This window comes from Coenobita brevimanus, chromosome 104 (assembly GCF_032717465.1).
Source record: "Coenobita brevimanus isolate Jiangsu-jjx chromosome 104, ASM3271746v2, whole genome shotgun sequence".
Classification (NCBI taxonomy): domain Eukaryota; kingdom Metazoa; phylum Arthropoda; class Malacostraca; order Decapoda; family Coenobitidae; genus Coenobita; species Coenobita brevimanus.
This window is the reverse complement of record NC_137057.1, coordinates 43,563,667-43,583,382: the sequence shown is the minus strand read 5'-3', so window position 1 is coordinate 43,583,382 and position 19,716 is coordinate 43,563,667.

Genomic DNA, 19,716 nt, shown 5'->3' with positions numbered 1-19,716 from the left:
CACAGAACAAGGAACAGAAAAATGCATAGCAGGAAGAGCAGAAACAGATGAGCGTGAGAAGGAATAGATAGAATATGAGGGAAGAAAAAGGCAGAGAAAAAGACTATTAACCTCCTGTTTTTCATTTGGGGATGATAGAACAAAATAACAGAATCACAGAAAAAGCAACAGAAGAATGTATAGAGGGAACAGACGATAAAAACCAAGGAAGGGAAAGAACAGGGAGGGTATAGGGGAAGAACAAGGAAACAGACCTTCGTTGTTGAAAATTTGGCGGTAAAAATTGAATATAAAAGGACATAGAGCAAGGAAAGAAGAATACACAGAGGGAGTAGGATATAAAGATAAAAGAATAGGGAGAATATAAAAGAGGGAAACGCCAACAGACTTCCTCTATTGAAAATTTAGCTGTGATGAAAGATCCAGCTCGACAGGTTCCATGAATAATTTCTTGGGCCTCTCGCTGTACAAAAAAAAAAAAAAAAAGAAGAAAAAAATGCATAGACTTCACGTCCTACATATTTCCTTAGACATCAGTGATGTAGTTTATTTAGATTATTTATTTGGTTTTAACAGCTCCTTTGACTTCTCACTCTCCGAGATTTTAAGAAATGGACAAAAAAAAAAAAAAAAAACATACTTCGGTGCCTTTGGATTAATTTATGAATCAGTGTATTATTTGCTGGCACCTTCTTGTTGCTGTTCTTGTTGTTCATTCATCATCATCCAATCCTACGTTCCCCGATAAGGAGCGTAGGAGCCTGGGGCTAGGCAAGTTGGCACTGACATTTAAGATGAGAGTGACCAGCCTCACTCATCCCTGAGTGGTATTACGTGAGCGATGAACCTCATCCACCACTTCGATATAAATCTTCACTGGCTCAATCCGATTGGAGCGCCATAATTTCCCACTAAACCACCAGGGGCCAAATTTTTGGTTATATGGTTACCAACCAGCATAGTAAATGGTTTCCTGGTGTTCAAGAAACCATTTGGCTTGTCACTCGGTGTAGAGTCTTCCACAGGCAGAACAAAGAGGAAAGAATGAAGGAAAGAAAGACAGAAGAGGGAGTGAAAGTCACCCACAGGCAGAAGGAAGAGAAAAGAACGAAGGAAAGAAAGACTGACGAGTATGGAAGGAAAGAAAGATGGGGGAGAGGAAAGGGGAGACACCTGAGAGCAGCACTATATCAAGTGAGGGGATGGTGAGTGCCCCCACCTACCTAAATGTTGTTCTTGTTGTTACCTTATTATAATTCCTTCAAACCTATGACGTGTTATTTCTAGTCTTTTCTTGCAATATCCAGACGTTTTAATGCAGGTTAGACTAAACCTTTGTTATAGTTCATTCACTTAACTTTACCCAGATTTTCATCCTTTTACAACTTCATTCCTGTAGCTCAGTAGCAGGATAAAACAATACTAAAGCTCTGCATCCTCTTCCTAGAACTTCTTCGTTCCTCCCTTGTCTATTTTTTTCCGCAGTTCTCTCTCTCTCTCTCTCTCTCTCTCTCTCTCTCTCTCTCTCTCTCTCTCTCTCTCTCTCTCTCTCTCTCTCTCTCTCTTCTATAGTTAATCTATAGCTACATTTCAGCAATCAAGATGGAGAGAAGGCAGTTTTAGTCCTGGATAAAGTGAACAGAGTATAGTAAAGGGGATAATAATTAATGATATATCTAACTCCTCCAGCTGGAAAATCTCTCCTGAATTTAATGTAACATCGTCTGCACACACAGGTTGGTGTATATATAACAATGCCCTTCCATTCTGCCGGGTACTACTGTATAACTCGTGTGGTGTTGGTTCGGCTCGTTGTTATAAGTGTCTATCTTGCATCATTTATTGATCTCTTACGCCCACTGGCAAACCCACACCCACACCAGCAAAATGAGCCCTCCCCGCAATACATACATATCACCAGGTGAGTTTCAAGTGGAGCGCTATTAACGACCCACCCTGCAGGTAAAATAATACAGAATACAACTACGAACAGAAGGGATTACATTTTCTGTATTCAGTTCATTAAAGTTTGAAAATTCCCATTTCAAGATGTTTTGTGCATGGGCTGAAACTATGGATATAATTCACAGCTCCTTGTTTTTGCCTGCCTTGTGAGGTGATAATGTAATCGCCTGCTTCTGTGTGTCTGTGTGTGTGTGTGTGTGTGTGTGTCTGCTTTCTGCCAAAATATCTCAAAATCTAAGTGGCAAATTGCATCCAAACACAGTGGGCAGTGTCCCGGGATATCTGGCTTGTTGGTTCATAATTTTGGCAAAGCTGCGATGATATGTCTCCGATTACGAAAGGAATATTTATTTATTAAATTATTTTATTTATTCTACACAGGAGAGCAAATAAACACTGCAATGATATGCCTCCGATTGCCAGAAGATTACTGATCTAGTTTTATAATGATGGCGGACGATACGTATGCGTGGACGAATGTTTTGGGTTTTAATTTATTGAGGCTTGGGGGGTGATTTGTTTCTATATTCCTGGATGTTGCTTTTAATAATTTCAGAGGCCTGCCTCCCCCCCCTCTCTCTCTCTCTCTCTCTCTCTCTCTCTCTCTCTCTCTCCATCATACCTCCTACACATTCATCACCACCCTCACCACCTTACCCACTCACTCGGTTTTTCACGATTCACTTTCGTCCTTATACCATCTTCATTATTCACTTTCTTCCTCATACCATCTTCATTATTCACTTTCGTCCTTATACCATCTTCATGATTCACTTTCTTCCTCATACCATCTTCATTATTCACTTTCGTCCTTATACCATCTTCATTATTCACTTTCTTCCTTATACCATCTTCATTATTCACTTTCGTCCTTATACCAATGTCATTATTCACTTTCGTTCTTATACCATCTTCATTATTCCCTTTCGTCCTTGCACCATCTTCATTAGTCACTTTCGTCCTTATTACTTTTATATTCATAGTATCTTCATTTTCACCATCCATTCTCGTGCAGAAAGTCATAGTTATTGCATTTTTCCTTCATCCCTCGGTCATATTCATGGGTTATAATCCTTCATTTCCCTTCCTTCTTTCTTTCCTTTAGTCACTTTCACTCACTCCCTCATTCTCGCCTTCCTTTCCTCTCTTTTCTTTCTCATTCTCACTTTCCCTTTCTGTCTCCCTCTCCTTTTCTTTCTTTCTTTCCTCCCTCGATCTTCGCCTCTGTCTATTTCACCTCTCCTACACACGTGTTCTCCTCTACTGACTTGCATTCACTTTCATTTTTATTTTCACCCTCTCACCGGCACTGAGTGCTGTCTAACGTAACTCGTCTCAGCCTGCAGCGTTTGAGAGAGAGAGAGAGAGAGAGAGAGAGAGAGAGAGAGAGAACTGCGGAAAAAATAGACAAGGGAGGAACGGATGGAGAGAAAAAGTGGAGAAAAGAGGGAAACAAGGGAGGCGTAAATTGCAAGTAGGTTAATTAAACGAGCAAGCTATTACTACAAGGCCATTATAGGAAAGGTAGACTGACAGACAGATAGATAAACAGATGGATAGACAGGTAGATAGATTGTCTGGTAGATTGATAGAACAATGCAAATAGATAAACAGAGATGATAGAGACGGTAACGATGATGATGATGATGATGATGGTCATGAGGAGGAGACGGAGAAATGAAATAAGAGAAGAAATGCAGAGAGAGAGAGAGAGAGAGAGAGAGAGAGAGAGAGTAAACTGCAAGACTTTAAATAGTTAGTGCATTACCTCAAGTATGCTGCCTCTAGGTGTTAGACAGAAAGACTGATAAACAGATAGATAGACAGATAGACAGACAGACAGACAGATAGATAGATAGATTGATTGGTAATGAAGAGTCAAATGCAAGATATGGAGAAAAAAGAGGAGAAAAGCAAGGCTAGTAGAAAGAAAGGAGGAAAGATAGAAAGGCAGAAGACGTAAACTGGGAGAGAACAAAGGCTTCAGTCGCCTTAAACCAAGTCTGCCGACTGTAAGTGTTCAGTGTTCACTAGATGCTGTTCGAAGTGTAGGTGTATTTCTCTCTTGTTTAAAATCAGGTTTGTATGACCGGTGAACGAAAAGTATTGCTAGCTGGAATATAAAATGCCTACCAGGTTTGGCCGAAGAAGTAGATGTGGGTGTAAGATTTTTTTTACACACCCTGGCTCGCATTACCCCATCTCAGCAGGACAAAATCATCTGAGGTTAACTAGAAATGATTACTAAATTTACTCCCACACTGAGAGAGCTAACTATGACAGGAATATCTGTTTTAGACTCTTGTGATTCACTGTTAGCTGCAGGAAAATATTTGTCGTTTGCTAGAATACAATGATAAAAATTGTCCTGTTCATGAGAGGTTAAATGAGTAAAAAATACAGAATAATGCTCAGGCTCTTGTGACCCACACTTAGACAAAAATAGGTGTCTGGCGTTAACTCGATCATAATGCTAGACCTGTTCCGAAGACATGAGTGTTAATGTAAGAAAGAAAAAACTAAGACTGAGAGCCATCAAAAATGTAACAATGATATTCTTATGTATGCTTAATTGTATTAGTCCGCTTATATGCTGACACAAATGTAGAATTGTTCGAAGCATAATATTTTTAAATTACTTTTGTCTTTCGCTAATGTTTTCTATTTAAAATTTCTTATATTCTAACTGTAGTGATACGTTTTTCCTGCGGGACACCTAATAAATATGCATCTCCATCCACACAGATTTTTTTTTTTTTTTTTACAATACTGTAGTAGTATTGCTATGGTTTCTCTTCATATTTCAAGGTTTCTTTTCATGTATTAATGTTTTCAGGGAAGGCATTTATCCATCCATTTTCTCTAACTGTTTGCAGTCAGTATTCTCTCTTCCATATACAATATTATTAATGGACTTTCCACATTTAGTATTCACTGTAGAGAAAAATTCACATACCTGCAGTTATGAGAATTATATCCAGTAGGACGTGCATAATTCTTTGTACTGGAATCGGCACACACACACACACACACACACACACACACACACACACTTTCAAGGCGTTTTATTTCCTCATTTCCGTCCAAACAACTACAGTTTTTATAGACAGGAGGATTCTGTTTGACTAGCTAAATTTCCCACCATTCCGTTTAGCTATCTCTATTTACTTGTATCTGTCTATGTAACTGTCTGTCTTTCTGTCTGTCAGTCTACAGCATTCTGCCAGCCTTAACCTAACCCCTGACACACACGTTTCAAAATGTACGCAGCAAAACATTCTTATCGAATTTCACCTACTTCCCTACAACCCTGCTTACCTTCCTACTACATGATCTATTTACCTCTTAATCTTCCAACCTACTTGCCTACTGACCTACCTACCGATCTCCTCTTTCATCCATATGTTTATCTATCTTTTCTTTCACACTGTGTGTCATTCTATGTCAGGCTATCAGTTTGTCTCTCTCTTTGTCGGGTATCAGTCTGTTCGCTGTTTATCTATCTGTCTATCTATCTAACCTATATATACCGTATCAATATCTATCTGTCTATCTATTTATCTGTCAACCTATCTATATCCATCCATCCAGCCATCATCCAATCCTACGTTGCTCCATGAGGAGCGTAGGAGCCCGGGGCTAGCTAATTTGGTCCTGACATTTAAGATAAGGGTGACCAGCCTCACTCATCCCTGAGTGGCATTGCGTGAGCAATAAACCCCAACCATCCCTTGGATATAAACCTGCACTGGATCAATCCGTTTGGAGCGCCGTAATTACCCACTAATCTACCAGGCACCAAGATTTGATTATATGGTTACCACCCAGCGTAGTAAATGGTTTCCTAGTGTACAGGAAACCATTCGGCTTGTCACTCAGTGTAGAGGTCATCCACAGGCAGAAGGAAGAGGAAAGAATGAAGGAAAGAACAACAGTAGAGGATGGAAGGAAAGAAGGATGGAGGGGAGGAAAGGGCAGACACCCGACTGCAGCACTACATCGAGTAAGTGGATGGTGAATGATTATATATATATATATATATATATATATATATATATATATATATATATATATATATATATATATATATATATATATATATTTTTCCTCGTTTCTGCTCTCCTCTCCTGTAGTCTTGTCTAATCTACCCTTCTCCCTCCCTTCCTTTCTTTTTTCCTCTATCCTCCATTCCTTCTTTCATTTCTGTTCTCTCTCTCTCTCTCTCTCTCTCTCTCTCTCTCTCTCTCTCTCATGCTCACATATTCATCGTCATTTCCACCTCCTGCCTGTGTGTGTGTGTTTTTTTTTTAATAAACATTCTTTGAAGTTTTCTTGTAACACTTTTGTACTTTTCTAAGGATTTTTTTATACCCAATATTTTGTTTTTCTTCTCGAGAGATTTTTGTTATTCTCATTACTATATTTTTTGTCGTTCCCATTATTGTATATATATATTTTTTGTATGGGTTTCTGTCGTATCCATTACTGTACTTTTTTTTTTGGGGGGGGGTTCTTTTCTTAAGGCATTTGTCGTGCCCACTACAGTGGTTTTTTCTAGGACTGTTTGTCGCATTTTTTACTGATTATTATTATTATTATTATTATTATTATTATTATTATTATTTTTAGTAAAACCTTCATTAATTTACTTTCTTGTATTTTCTTAATTCATTCCTCCCTTTTGCCCCAGTCATTTTTTATTTTCGTTTTATCCTCTGCTTTCCGACATTAATCGTCTTTGCTTTGCTTTTAGATACTTCAAACTTTTTTCCTCTGAGTTTCCAATACGTTTTTCCCTTCTCCTTTTTTCCTTTTTTTTTTTCTTCCCCTCATCTCTTCTTCCGCTGCCTTCCCTTCATTCCACCTCCTTTCATCCAGCAAACATTTTTTTTTACCTATTATTTTCGTCTCTACTGTATTATTTTCTTCTTTTTTTTTTTTTCTCAGGTCGTAGTAATTTTTTTTTTTCATTTACCTTCAGTCTTGTGGTGTCTGTTCATCTCGCTGGGCTTTTAGATGTTTCACGCTTTCCCCTTCCCATCCCTGGCCTTTCTCTTAAAACCCTCTTTTTTTTTCCCGCCTCTTGTCTCTTCTCTTCTCTTTTTCTCTTCTTTTATCTTCCAGTATTCCTTATTCTATATTTCCTCGTTTTTCTATCCTCTAGCGTTTTTATCCAGTCTTATTCATTTTTTTTTTTTTTTTGTTTCCTCACCTTGTCCACCCTCTTCTCCAAGTCATTTTTACTTTCATTTTATCCTTTCCCTTGTAATGTTTCTCTTCCTCGCTTTGCTGTAAATATGTCAATATTTCAAGCCTTTTTCCTTTCCCTGCCTTTCTTCTGTGAGTTACATACCACCTCCTGTATTACTCTCCCTTCCCAGTCAAATCGTCTGTATTTCGTTTTCTGTGCCATTTCGTTTTCTTAGTATGTGATATTATGTTATATATAACTTGTGTTATATATTGGATAATTCTATTTGTAATCTTTTAATTCTATAGATTTTTGTTTCTCATTATTTTTCACACTGTCCGTTTTAGCTATGTGTGTGTATGTGTGTGCTGTTTATAGTGCCATTTCGTATTTCATATAACGTAGGTCTGATCATAAACTGTGTGGACTTTTGCATTCGTGTACCAAATTTTTTTTTTGTTTCGTTTTATTTGGGTATTCATCCTCATTTGACTCTGTACCTGATATTCCTTTTATATTGGCTCTTTCACGGGCAGGGCATCTATTATTTTAGTCTTGTTAATGCCAGACGATTTTATTCAGCTAAGCGAGTCATAGGACCCTGAGTGCTAATATGGATTTCAGTATATTTTTCCTGTTAGTGCCAGACGATTTTAGTCATCTAAGTGCCGACCCGTCCTCTGTGTTTGAAAGGTACGAAGTTCTTTATTATTTTATTTTATATTAGTTTTTTGTTAGTTTTTGCATTGCTGATGGACGTCTTCGCGCCATACATACATCAAGTTTACACTTGGTTACCTGGAAATAAACATACATACACACATGTACTTGCCAGCCTCACATTCAACCCCTCCGAGAGCTCCCCCTCCCTCTCCCCTCACTACTATGCTTATTTTACTCTAAACTGACCTGTAATTACCATCTCACCGTCTTGAATACTGAGCTGTATCGATATAGTAACACTAGAATATGGTGCTAGTCACAAAGTGCCATGGAAACGATGCAGAGCCGTAGCATTGTCCTATTCCGGCACTGACCTACGTGATATAAGCTGCCAAAAGACCAATATCTGGGCCAAGTTAGATGAAAGAACAGTAGAAGTCTTGCGTCAGATGAATAAAATCGACTGTTGATAGAGAGAACAAGATTTAAGAGCGTGGTCAGATTGAAGGGATTTGAGAATGAAAAAAAAAATGTAATTAGATTGAAGTTGCGTCACAACTCACTGCTGTTATTTCTTATGGCAAACCTGTATTTCTTATTGGATAATTGATGTTACTTATTCTGACAACTCTGTTTCGTGTTGCTGATTCGTATTGCTGTCCCTTATTTGCATTTCGTATTGCTAGCTTACTGTTTATAACCTGTTAGATAGTATTGCTACTTTGTATTGCTGTTTCGTTTTCTTTTTTGTATAGATAACCTGCTGTATCTTACTGCTTTTCCTTGTGCTGCTTCGTATTTCTAATCTGATGTTTCGTATTGCTGATCCTTATTGGTGTTTCGTATTGCCAACGTACTATTGATAACCTGCTAGTTCGTACTGCTGTTTTGTACTCTTGCTTGTTCCAATTTCGTACTGCTGGATTAGTACTGATAACCTGATAATTCTAGTGCTATTTCTTATTTCGCATTGCTCTTTCACAGTGCTTTTTCATTCTACTTCACACTGATCTTCTTTGTCTCGTATTGCTATCCCATATTGCTGTTTCGTACTGCTGTCTTGCACTGTCATTTCGTACTTTTATTTCATACTGCTATTTCTTCCTCTAATTTTATATTTCATTTTGCTAGTTCGTAATGATATCTTGTATTGCTATTTCGTGTTATTTCGTACTGGTATTTCGTATTACTCGTCGTAATACTATTTCGTAAGGATATTTCATATTGCTATTTCGTATTAGCTGTTTTGCATTGCTTACTGTTTCATTGTATCGGTAAATGATATTACGTTTCGTATTGTTATTTTGCATTACGATCTCCTATTGCTGTTTCAGATCTGTAACTTGTTGTTATACAGTACTGCTGTTTCATAGTGTTTCTAATTGGTTTACTGTTGTTATATAGTACTGCTGTTTCATAGTGTTTCTAATTTGTTTACTGTTGTTATATAGTACTGCTGTTTCATAGTGTTTCTAATTTGTTTACTGTTGTTATATAGTACTGCTGTTTCATAGTGTTTCTAATTTGTTTACTGTTGTTATATAGTGCTGCTGTTTCATGGTGTTTCTAATTTGTTTACTGTTGCGATTTAGTATGCCTGTCTCGCACTGCCATTCCGTGGTATTATTTATGTGTAGTCATTAAGTACTACTGTTTCGTATTGCCATCCCGTACTACTACTTATTAATGGGATTTCATACTATTATTCCGCAGTGCTATTTCGTACTCCTATTTGATATTCCTGTTTCGTATTCCAAACCTGTATTTCATTTCTTATCCCCTCTTCAGTTAAATAACTGCTTGCTGAAGGGAAATGACTTGTGAAATGTGTTTACCTGCGCTTACTTTCACCCTTGGCACTATACATATAATATATCGATGAGAGAGAGAGAGAGAGAGAGAGAGAGAGAGAGAGAGAGAGAGAGAGAGAGAGAGAGAGAGAGAGAGAGAGATGCATGGGAACTGTGGGATGAGGAGGAAGGGAGACAAAGATGGAAAAATTTGTGAGGTGGAACTTGACAAAGAAAGGAAGGAAAAAAGACTGATTAAGAGGGATAGGGTGAAGAGCAGGATATATATATATATATATATATATATATATATATATATATACTGTATATATATATATATATATATATATATATATATATATATATATATATATACTACAATTACACTTACAAGCACTTCTCACCCTACATACAACAATCTCTACCAGACAGCCTAAGCCACTTGGTAGAGATACATTGGCTGTATCGTCCCGACTTCGGTCGGGACAGCCCGGTCCTGCAGTGGATACTCAAACGGCTGATGATATATATATATATATATATATATATATATATGTGTGTGTGTGTGTGTGTGTGTGTGTGTGTGTGTGTGTGTGTGTGTGAGAGTCTGCCTACCTACCTGTCATTTTCTATATGGATATATAGATATATAGATAAAGACACACATAGATAAATATAAGTGTCTATCTATCTATCTACTGCCGGACGTCATAATCCCGTAAGGGGTGGCCATTTGTCTTTGAGTTATTTATTTTATGGGGAGGGGCACTAACCCTCCTCCAAGCCACTTGTTGACACGTAGGGAGCACGTATGGTTTGGTTATATGGTTACCACCCAGCGATGTAAATGGTTTCTTGGCTTACCGGAAACCATTTGGCTTGTCACTCAATGTAAAGCCACCTGCAAAGGAAAGAAAAGCAATAAGAAGTGACAAAAATGATGGGAGAAATAGGAAGAGAGGAGGGCAGGCACAGAAAAAGAAAGATAAGGGCTAAGAAAGAAGTAGGCAGCACTACATCAAGTGAGTGGATGATGGTCGCCACCACCTACCAGTAGATATAAGTGTAAATATAATAATCTATCATAGGAATACCCAATGATGTGGTCCACATATCCATTTGATTAGGGTCTTTAACCCGCCCCGTCCCGACGACGTATGGGTACGTCTCCACGATTTGCATTTGCCAGTCCCGGCGACGTACCAGTACGTCGTGCAATTGCAAGGTACCTAATTTGCACAATTTTCAATTTTCGCACGTGATTTTTCGTATGTATACACGGGACACCTTCCTCTATTCCTGTACAAGATACCAAGCAGGGACAATGCCTTACACTGCATAACCTCCCCCCTCCCCCCCCCTCACGCCATTGTCTTGGCAAAGGACCTGTTACCAGTGACCTGGCTAGTAAAGTTATTCAGGGCCAGAGTGATTCCCCAATCGATGACAATGTGGAGGACAATGTTTACATAGCATTAGAAGAAGAAACAGCCAGAAATAATGATCAGGTAGTGTGGCAAAAATAGGTCAGGTATGGTGATTAGTTAGTGAGTGAAACAATGCTTATAATGCCTTTATTACTGCTTGAAAACCAATATACTGTCATACTACATATACATTCGTACCAAGTAAATAAATAAATACCGTTTATGAGTGGATAAAATAGTTACCCTCCAATAGAACTCGTTTTCTTTGGTGCCAGCATGTTAGAAAACCCACTCAGGTAAGGAGGAACTCCTACCTGGATTGGGCACTTTAAACCTCAGGTGAGCGATTTCTCTATGAATTTTCGATGTTTCTCACCAAAAGCGAAGGTTTTAGCCAAAAAAAAAAAAAAAATCAAAAATACCTCGGGACTGGGGGATGTCGGAGGTGCGGAAAACCTCGGGACGTGACGGGTTAAAGATATGCTACTGCAGATTAAATTAAGTGATAGACATATTTCTTCTCATATTTACGACTCAGGTTATTTGGTGAAGGTTATTTATTTGTTTTTTTACTATATTTCTCTCTCTCTCTCTCTCTCTCTCTCTCTCTCTCTCTCTCTCTCTCTCTTATTAATCTATCTATCTGTCTATATTTCTCTCTCTCTCTCTCTCTCTCTCTCTCTCTCTCTCTCTCTCTCTCTTTTATTAATCTATCTATCTGTCTATCTATCTAAATATCTATATCTATCTATTTATCATTCTATCTATTAAAGAATCGCGTTGTTTGTTTGTTTGCTTGTTTATCCTTCAGTCACTCCCAAACCAAGGGCCAGAGACCCCCAGACCCATATATATTCTAAACCAGGGTGACCCAAGGATGGTTTTAGGGGGGTCAAAATTCAGATCTGGGTCATTTGAGGTCACCAGTAATGTTCGCCTTTCTGTCCCTGGCAACGCCGGGCACCCCTGCAGCCCAATTTTTGACATGGAGACTCACATGACCTTCAGTTCGGTCACTGGCTATGTGAGGTTGACCTCCGAGGTCATTTGAGGCCACTGGTCGGAGGTCATTTGAGGTCACCGGTAATAATAAACAAGCGGGCGCAAATATTGTGCTTTAGTTTGCTAAAGCTAAAGTAGCAAGTTCCTGGATTCTTCAAAAGCACAAGAGGTACATGGTCTTTCTGGAGTAGAAAGAAAGACTGAACTAGAACAAATAGGATATTAGAGGGTTCGTCTTTTTTTTTGCCCCGGGCAACGCCGGGTACTCCTGCTAGTTATATATAAACAACTCTACGTCATTCTAAACATTATTAAAAGGGCGTCGACAAGGACATCTAAATCCATTTTATTCCCTTTTCATGAAAATATGTTCCTCCTAAGAGAGAGAGAGAGAGAGAGAGAGAGAGTCCATAAAATACCGTAAGTGATCATTGAGGCCTTCCACGAAATGGCTAAAATCGAAAGTTTCCAGGAATAAGGAACTATGGTTTGGAAGAAACAGTACGGACATCAATATGGTAATTAACCCTTTCAACACGACGACATTTCATTATTTATTAATTAATTTGCATGTTTATTTATTGCTACCTATAGACGTTTTTCGTCTTGCAAGTATTTTTTATTTTAATAGCTATTATTACTGGCTAATGTAAACTACAATATTTAAGTTGCCCTTCGAAAGTTAAGTGTTAAGCACATACAGGTGGCAGAGGGTAAATTATGTTAAAAAATCTCCAAAATTATTATAGCAAACCGCGGTTAATATAGACTTTTAAAGTTCGACACTGTACAGTATTAGAGAAAACAATGAAATACTCGTATACTCGTGTATGGATACTAACGTAGACTATGACTGTAAATACCCAGACTCAACCTCTGATTATGCCGAGTATATAGACAACCCTAACTTTGGCTATTATAACTTTACTGCCGCTACTTTTCCCCCACAGCGCCTACTAATTAGTTTCCCTTCATAACATAGTCACCCCTCTCACATCAGCCACCTTCACCCCAGCCGGCCCCTTCTGTATTCCATTTTTTTTTTTTTTTAGGTAAACCTGGATCGTTTAGGACCTTGTTTCACAACGCTGTGGAGACCCAGCCATTATTAAACACAGGGGCTCCAAACTAACACTCCACATCTGTCACCCAACCTAGAAAATATGTTAAAGATTTTGACAGTGAGGCGATTTGCTTGTGGCCACATATGGGATTAATGCATCTGACAAGAGATAGATAGGTAGACTGACAGTTATCTACAATAGGAGGACAGGCCCTTCCACATCCTTCCCCGTCGACCAGAACATGTCCTTGCTTATTCTCATCTCTTACTTACATCAAGCCAGCCCCTACGAAGATTTGTTCTTAGGGAAATTCCAATGACCCTAACACCAATTGATAGTTCATACTCCTAAGCAGCCTTTATTATCGAGATGAACCTTTCTGTGATCCTATTCCTGCTTCTAAAATATTTTCGATTCCAATTTGTATCTAAAAAATGTACTACACACACACACACACACACACACACACACACACACACACACACACACACACACACACACACACACTTAAATGCATACCAGGATAGAGCTGGACTTAAACCCTCATTAATAAAAGTAATATACTGATCTGAACTAAATTTACGGGTACTTAGCGTATCATTCGTCCCACCTCGCCGTCTGTCTGTCTGTCTGTCTGTCTGTCTGTCTGTCTCTCTCTCTCTCTCTCGATTGATTGCAAAGTTCCATATTCCATCAGCAGCATCCTGTTCCTTTCATCCCTTAAACCATCTGGTATCATGATTAACACTAGGTAATTAGACAGAAAAATAAAGAGAGAGAGAGAGAGAGAGAGAGAGAGAGAGAGAGAGAGAGAGAGAGAGAGGCCCGCATAATGAACTGTCATAAACCACACCCTGTTCCTCTTCTTCTCCCATTTTCTTTGACCCATCTGCCACCTGGTTCCAAGATTAATCCCTTTACTACGTGATTTGCCTAAACTGAAGTAAGTGGTGCCAGGCACAATAAACCTTGCCCGACAGCAGTTATTTTATTGCTATTTAATACTGACTCGTTTCTGCCATTTAGCGTCAATACTCAATTAAAGTTTAAGGTAATGGAAAAATGTTTTCAAGTTACGCCCTCTGAATATCCGGGATCTTGCAATTGACCTTTCAAGGTCACTTGAGGTCAAAGGTCATGCTGCCAAATGAATAGTAGATATCCCTATCTTGAACGAGTTTCGAGTTATAGTCCCCTGAATACTCGTGACCATGAGTTTGACCTTTCAAGGTCACCTACGGTCAAAGGTCAAAATACCAATTAAAAACTCATATGGAATATCCTATATGTTGATGATAGTAAATATCTCTCCATCTTCAACCACTTTCGAGTTATAGCCCCCTAAATATCCGTGACTTTGAGTTTGACCTGTCAAGGTCATTCAAGGTCAAAGGTCTTGGTGCCAAATGAAAGGCCATATTGCTAGTTCCTGTATGTTCCTTCTAGTAAATATCTCTATCTCCAACCATTTTCATGTTATAGCTCACTGAAAATCCGTGACCTTGATTTTGATCTTCAAGGGTCACTCGATTACCTCTAAAATTTAATCGCTTTCTTTAGGGACCAGTGCCCATATGAAAGTTTCATATAATTTCATTCAGCCGTTTTTCCGTAATGTTGCTAACAAACAAACAAACAAACTCGACCAAAAACATTACCTCGTCCGACTCCATCCGGGCTAAGTAAAAATATTGTCTGGAGGCAGCACGAACAACAACTGTTCATTCACTTCATTGGTCGAAGATTTTCGTTCCTTTAAAGTCTATCTCTCGTTGCTCAGTACTCTCATGTCTGAGTCTCCTCTAGAATTTTATTACAGTTAATGCCGAAATGTTTCAGGTAAGGGGGAATGTAGGAACCTAATTGTTTATACTGCCACTATTAACAATAACATTGTCAAGAAAATAATCTAGTATTCCATTCCAGTAGCGAAAAAACTATTTTATTCAGCTGAGTGTGAGTCATGGGAGACTGAGTATTCCAGTATTTTCAACACTGCCAGTAATAAGTAAAACAATAAGTCAAGGAAAAAAAAAGATGCATTTCAAAATTCAACAAGACATTTAAATTCCAAAACATTTTTAAACACCAAACAAACTCGGTGTAAGAAAGTTTGCTCGCGTTGTAATATGCAAATGAAGATTTAAATACTTTCTGACCAGCACCTTTTTCCGGTCTCTTATTAAAGTCTTCGCTGTTATGACACTTTTATTGGTAATTCACTATTCTCGTGGCTTCCCCCTGCGTTGGTGGTGGAAAATTATTACAAGATTTTAAGGCTGTGAAATTGTACAGCTTGTGTTTGTGTGAGGGAGGAGTGTAGGGAACTTGAGGGTTGTGTGTGCCGGAGGATTGTGCATGAGTGTGTGTGTGTGTGTGTGTGTGTGTGTGTGTGTGTGTACATGTAGTATTATTTGGTTTCTAGCCCCTTTTCTCTAGAAATTAAAGAAAGAAATAATCTCCACACTTGATTTAAAAGTCACACCAGCGAATATGTCACGAAATAATAAACGGGAATCTGAAATGAACATTGCTAAAAGGAGCTCAGCGGATCCTAAGATCTGTTATGGAGACATAAATGGATGATAAGAAATTGCTTCTACCTCAAAAAATATTTTTTCACTTTAGTCTTCACAAAGGACGCGAATGTAATCACTGAAGAGCAAGGACAGATAAACCATATTATCAGTTCAATATATTACCATTATGCCGGTAATCGAACCCGGGACTCTCAGGTGAGAGCCAGGCGCATACCACTACACCATGACCAGGTAAAAGTTACCTCACATTGTCACAATCTTGTAACCAATGTCCCTCCACCCCCACTGTGGGCCTGAAGTGGATGAGATAACCCTCTGGCACTCGGGCAAGTAGATGCTTTTAATCTATCTAATAGTTAAATTAAGGAAAATTTTTGACCGAATTTCAGACAATTAGGTGTGTATGAACCTATATGGTGAAGAAAACTATATTTTCACAACAGTAAAGACTGCATTCCAGCACTGGGAACTTCCGACGGGCAGCCACTGCTTTCGTTTATGCTCTTGGCTGGTACACAGAGGTATAATTTCCCAGGTGTGCTCTTGTCTGTTCCCTTACACATTGCAACGAAACACTGGTGATTATTCCTCTCGTCATTGGGCATTCTTGGAGATCAAAAATAAGCACAGTGTATGCAGGCTAAAACGTAAACAAAGTCGACTATGCTGCCTCAGTGTGAGTAGTGACGTCACGACTAATCAGAGGCCGTTTCAGGGTCACGTGACTTTTCAGTTACTTTATTATTTTTTCATATATCTGCACTTTTTTTTTTTTTTTGAAAAAAAAAAAATGGTTGGCATAGTGATTTTCTGCGTACTTTTTGCCATTGCAAATATCTTACTTTGAAAACATTTTGACCAGAAACTCGTCTATTAACATGTGTCTGTATGGTCAGCCTTTCCATTTCCATTATACCGTACTTTCTGCCGATCCTATGAAATGTCTTCAGGCTTTTTATACCCTACAATGTGTTGTCTCTCAGTTTTTCCGTATACGGCAAAAGCTGGAGGGTCTGAAGGGTGGGGGAGAGCCTCCTGTTGTGCTATCCTTTTCTCTTAGTTTTGTAACTTGAGTATTGTTTTAGAGGTAAGATTGGACCTCCTCTTAGGGATCGTAAGGTCTGTGTGGTCTATGTATTTATGTAAGTATGTACAGTAATTCCACGAACTCTCTCTCTCTCTCTCTCTCTCTCTCTCTCTCCTACACACACACACACACACACACACACACACACACACAGCATCTCCTTCGATCCATGTTCTTCAGTCTGTTTAATCCTGCTTATATCAATCCCGGTACAGCATAACCTAATCCCCTGTTTAACCCTGACCACCCATCCTAGTCATCTTATACCCTAACTCAAACCCTGATCATAATCCTGAATTAATCCAAATTCCTCTAATCCCTTTCAGTACGAGGATATATATTTGCTCTTCCTTCGAGAGGCTTTTTCCTAAACTGAATAAAATCATCAGGATATAGCACGAATTAAAAATGGCGTCCAGGGGGTGAAAGGATCCTGGTACTACACAACTTAATCTTCCCCTGCACAGTCCAGATCATCCTCTCAGTCTTCCATTATCAGGGTCTTAATCCTGATTCTAATCTAATCCTATTGACCCCTTAAGTACGATGGTGTAATCATTAGTTTATTCTCTCAAATTTCAATCGCTATTTTGTCGAACTTAGGAAGTTAACTACGGCTGTACCCTCACTTCCAGTTTGAGGAATCTCTCACAAACTAAATAAAATCGGTAGGAGAGAGCAAAAATAAAGTAAATAAATAACTAATAATATATATATATATATATATATATATATATATATATATATATATATATATATATATATATAAATCAAGTGTTCTCTGGCGAAGGGGGTTAATTTCATTCAGGTCAGCTCTTAATCTTCCTCAGCTTAATCCTGATCATGCACCCCAGTCTTGCATTTTACTCGCCACCGACAGAAATGAATAAGGAAAGTACAGTACAATATCTAACATCGTCCACATTTTTACAGTGTTTCACAAACTGCCTATCATTTTCCTCCCAGTCGAAACATGAAATTGTTCAGCAAATACTTGATGCCAAAGCTGTTTGCACAAAAGATTTACCTATTTTAAAAGGGATTTATGCTGATACTAAGAAAATCATCAGTGTCGATATATTGAACTTTCTCGTACTACAAGACTGGCAAGTGGCCAGCGAAGACCAGAGTTTCTGTTGGACTGTATTAAGAAGGAATTTTGAAAGAAAAATTAGGTGCGATAACGAAGAGATTATTATATATCCATATAAAACAGTTGATGGTTAATTCTGAAATGCCTATACCTCGTGTAATCTAATTTGGCCAAAAATTGCCATCCCACCATCTTTAATGCTGAGTTGTTACAAGAGATTAACACTAGAACTGTGATGCTAATCACGAGGTGATGCAATGAAAAGGATATAGATCCATAGCATTGTCCTTTTCTGCCATTGAACTATACGAAATTGGCAATTTTAGGCCAAGTTATGGTGAAAAGAGTATAGTTTCATCCCGAGTTTCGGGAGGGAAGAAGAGAATTCATGAAGGAGGGAAGGAGAGAAAAATAAGAAGGAGAGGGAAGGATGAGGATAAGGAGGAGGAAAGAGTGCCACAAAAAGGAAAAGGAAGAGAGAGGAAGAGGGAAGGAAAGGAAGATGAGGAGAAAGAGGAGGAGAAACAGTATGAGGTAGGAGGGAAAGGGAAGGATGAAGGTACAGAGGTAGAAGAAATGGAAAGGATAGGAAGAGAGGAACAGGAACAGGAAAAGATGACAAAGCATGAGACAGGAGGGAAAAGAGGAGGCTGAAGACAAGAAAGACTTTTGAGTGGGAGTGGAAAAGGATAGAGAAAGGAGAGGCAGGGGCAAGAGGAAAGGAAAAGGAGGAGGAGGACGGAAAAGAGATGGATAAATGATAACAAAGAAAATGAAAAGGGGAGAGGAGGAGGGGAAGAGCAAAGGAACGGAAAAGGAAAAGGAAAGGGAAGGAATAGAATGAGGAGTGGAGGAAAGGGAGTGGAAGAAGGAAAAGGAGAGGAGGAAGAAACCATTTACGTCTAATGCAACGTGAAGGAAAAGAGGGGTCATGGAAAAGGGAAGTAAAAGGAAGAAAGGAAGAAGGGAGGAAGAAAGGAGGTGGGAAGTGAAGTACAACGAATATAATGAAGAAGAAAAGGTAAATGAAAAGGGGTGAGTAAGGGGAAGGAGGGAGGTGGGAGATGGGATGGAGCGGTAAGAAGAAAGGGAAGCAGAGGAGGAGGAAGATGAGAATGGGGAGGCAGGAGAGGAGAAGACGGGGGAAAGGGCAGGAAATATAAGAAAGCCGAAGAATAAATCTAAAATTGTGTGAAAGGAAGAGAAAGCAATCCAATAAGTCACAAGTAGAAGAAAGATACGCAGTGGGAAGGACACAAAAGGAGGGAGAAAAAAGATGCTACGGAGAAGGATGGAAGGGGAAGGATGGAGGAGAGGAAGGCAATAACAGACTGGTATTAGAAAGCGACTGATTATGTATCAAGATGCACGTAGGGAAATAAGAGAAAGGGGAAAAGGAATAGAAGGAGAGTGAGGAAGAAGAACTGGAGAGAGAGAGAGAGAGAGAGAGAGAGAGAGAGAGAGAGACAGAGAGAGAGAGAGAGAGAGAGAGAGAAAGAGAGAGAAACTGAAGAGCAATGTGAAGGAAGAGAAGGAAAGTGAAGAGGGAGAAGAGGAGGGACAAGGAGAGAGGAAGGATGAAGCAGGAAGAGGAGGAGGAGGAGGAAGAGAGTATGTCGAAAGGAAGAGCAGATGGAAGCAAGGAATAGGAGGGAAGAGGTGGGAGGGATGTCAACAATAGGGAAGGAAGGAGGAAGAAGAGTGATTTTGAATGGAAGAGAATGAAAAAGGCAGAGAAAGAGAGAAGAGTGAGGAAGAAGGAAGGAAGTCATAACCGAGTTCCTGAAGGACTGAACCTTTCTACCGAAAGGGAGAGTGACAATCAGAATAATACCTTACCTATGATAACTAAGTACGAAGAGGCTGACTGTGAAAAGAAAGGCGGCTGTGAAAG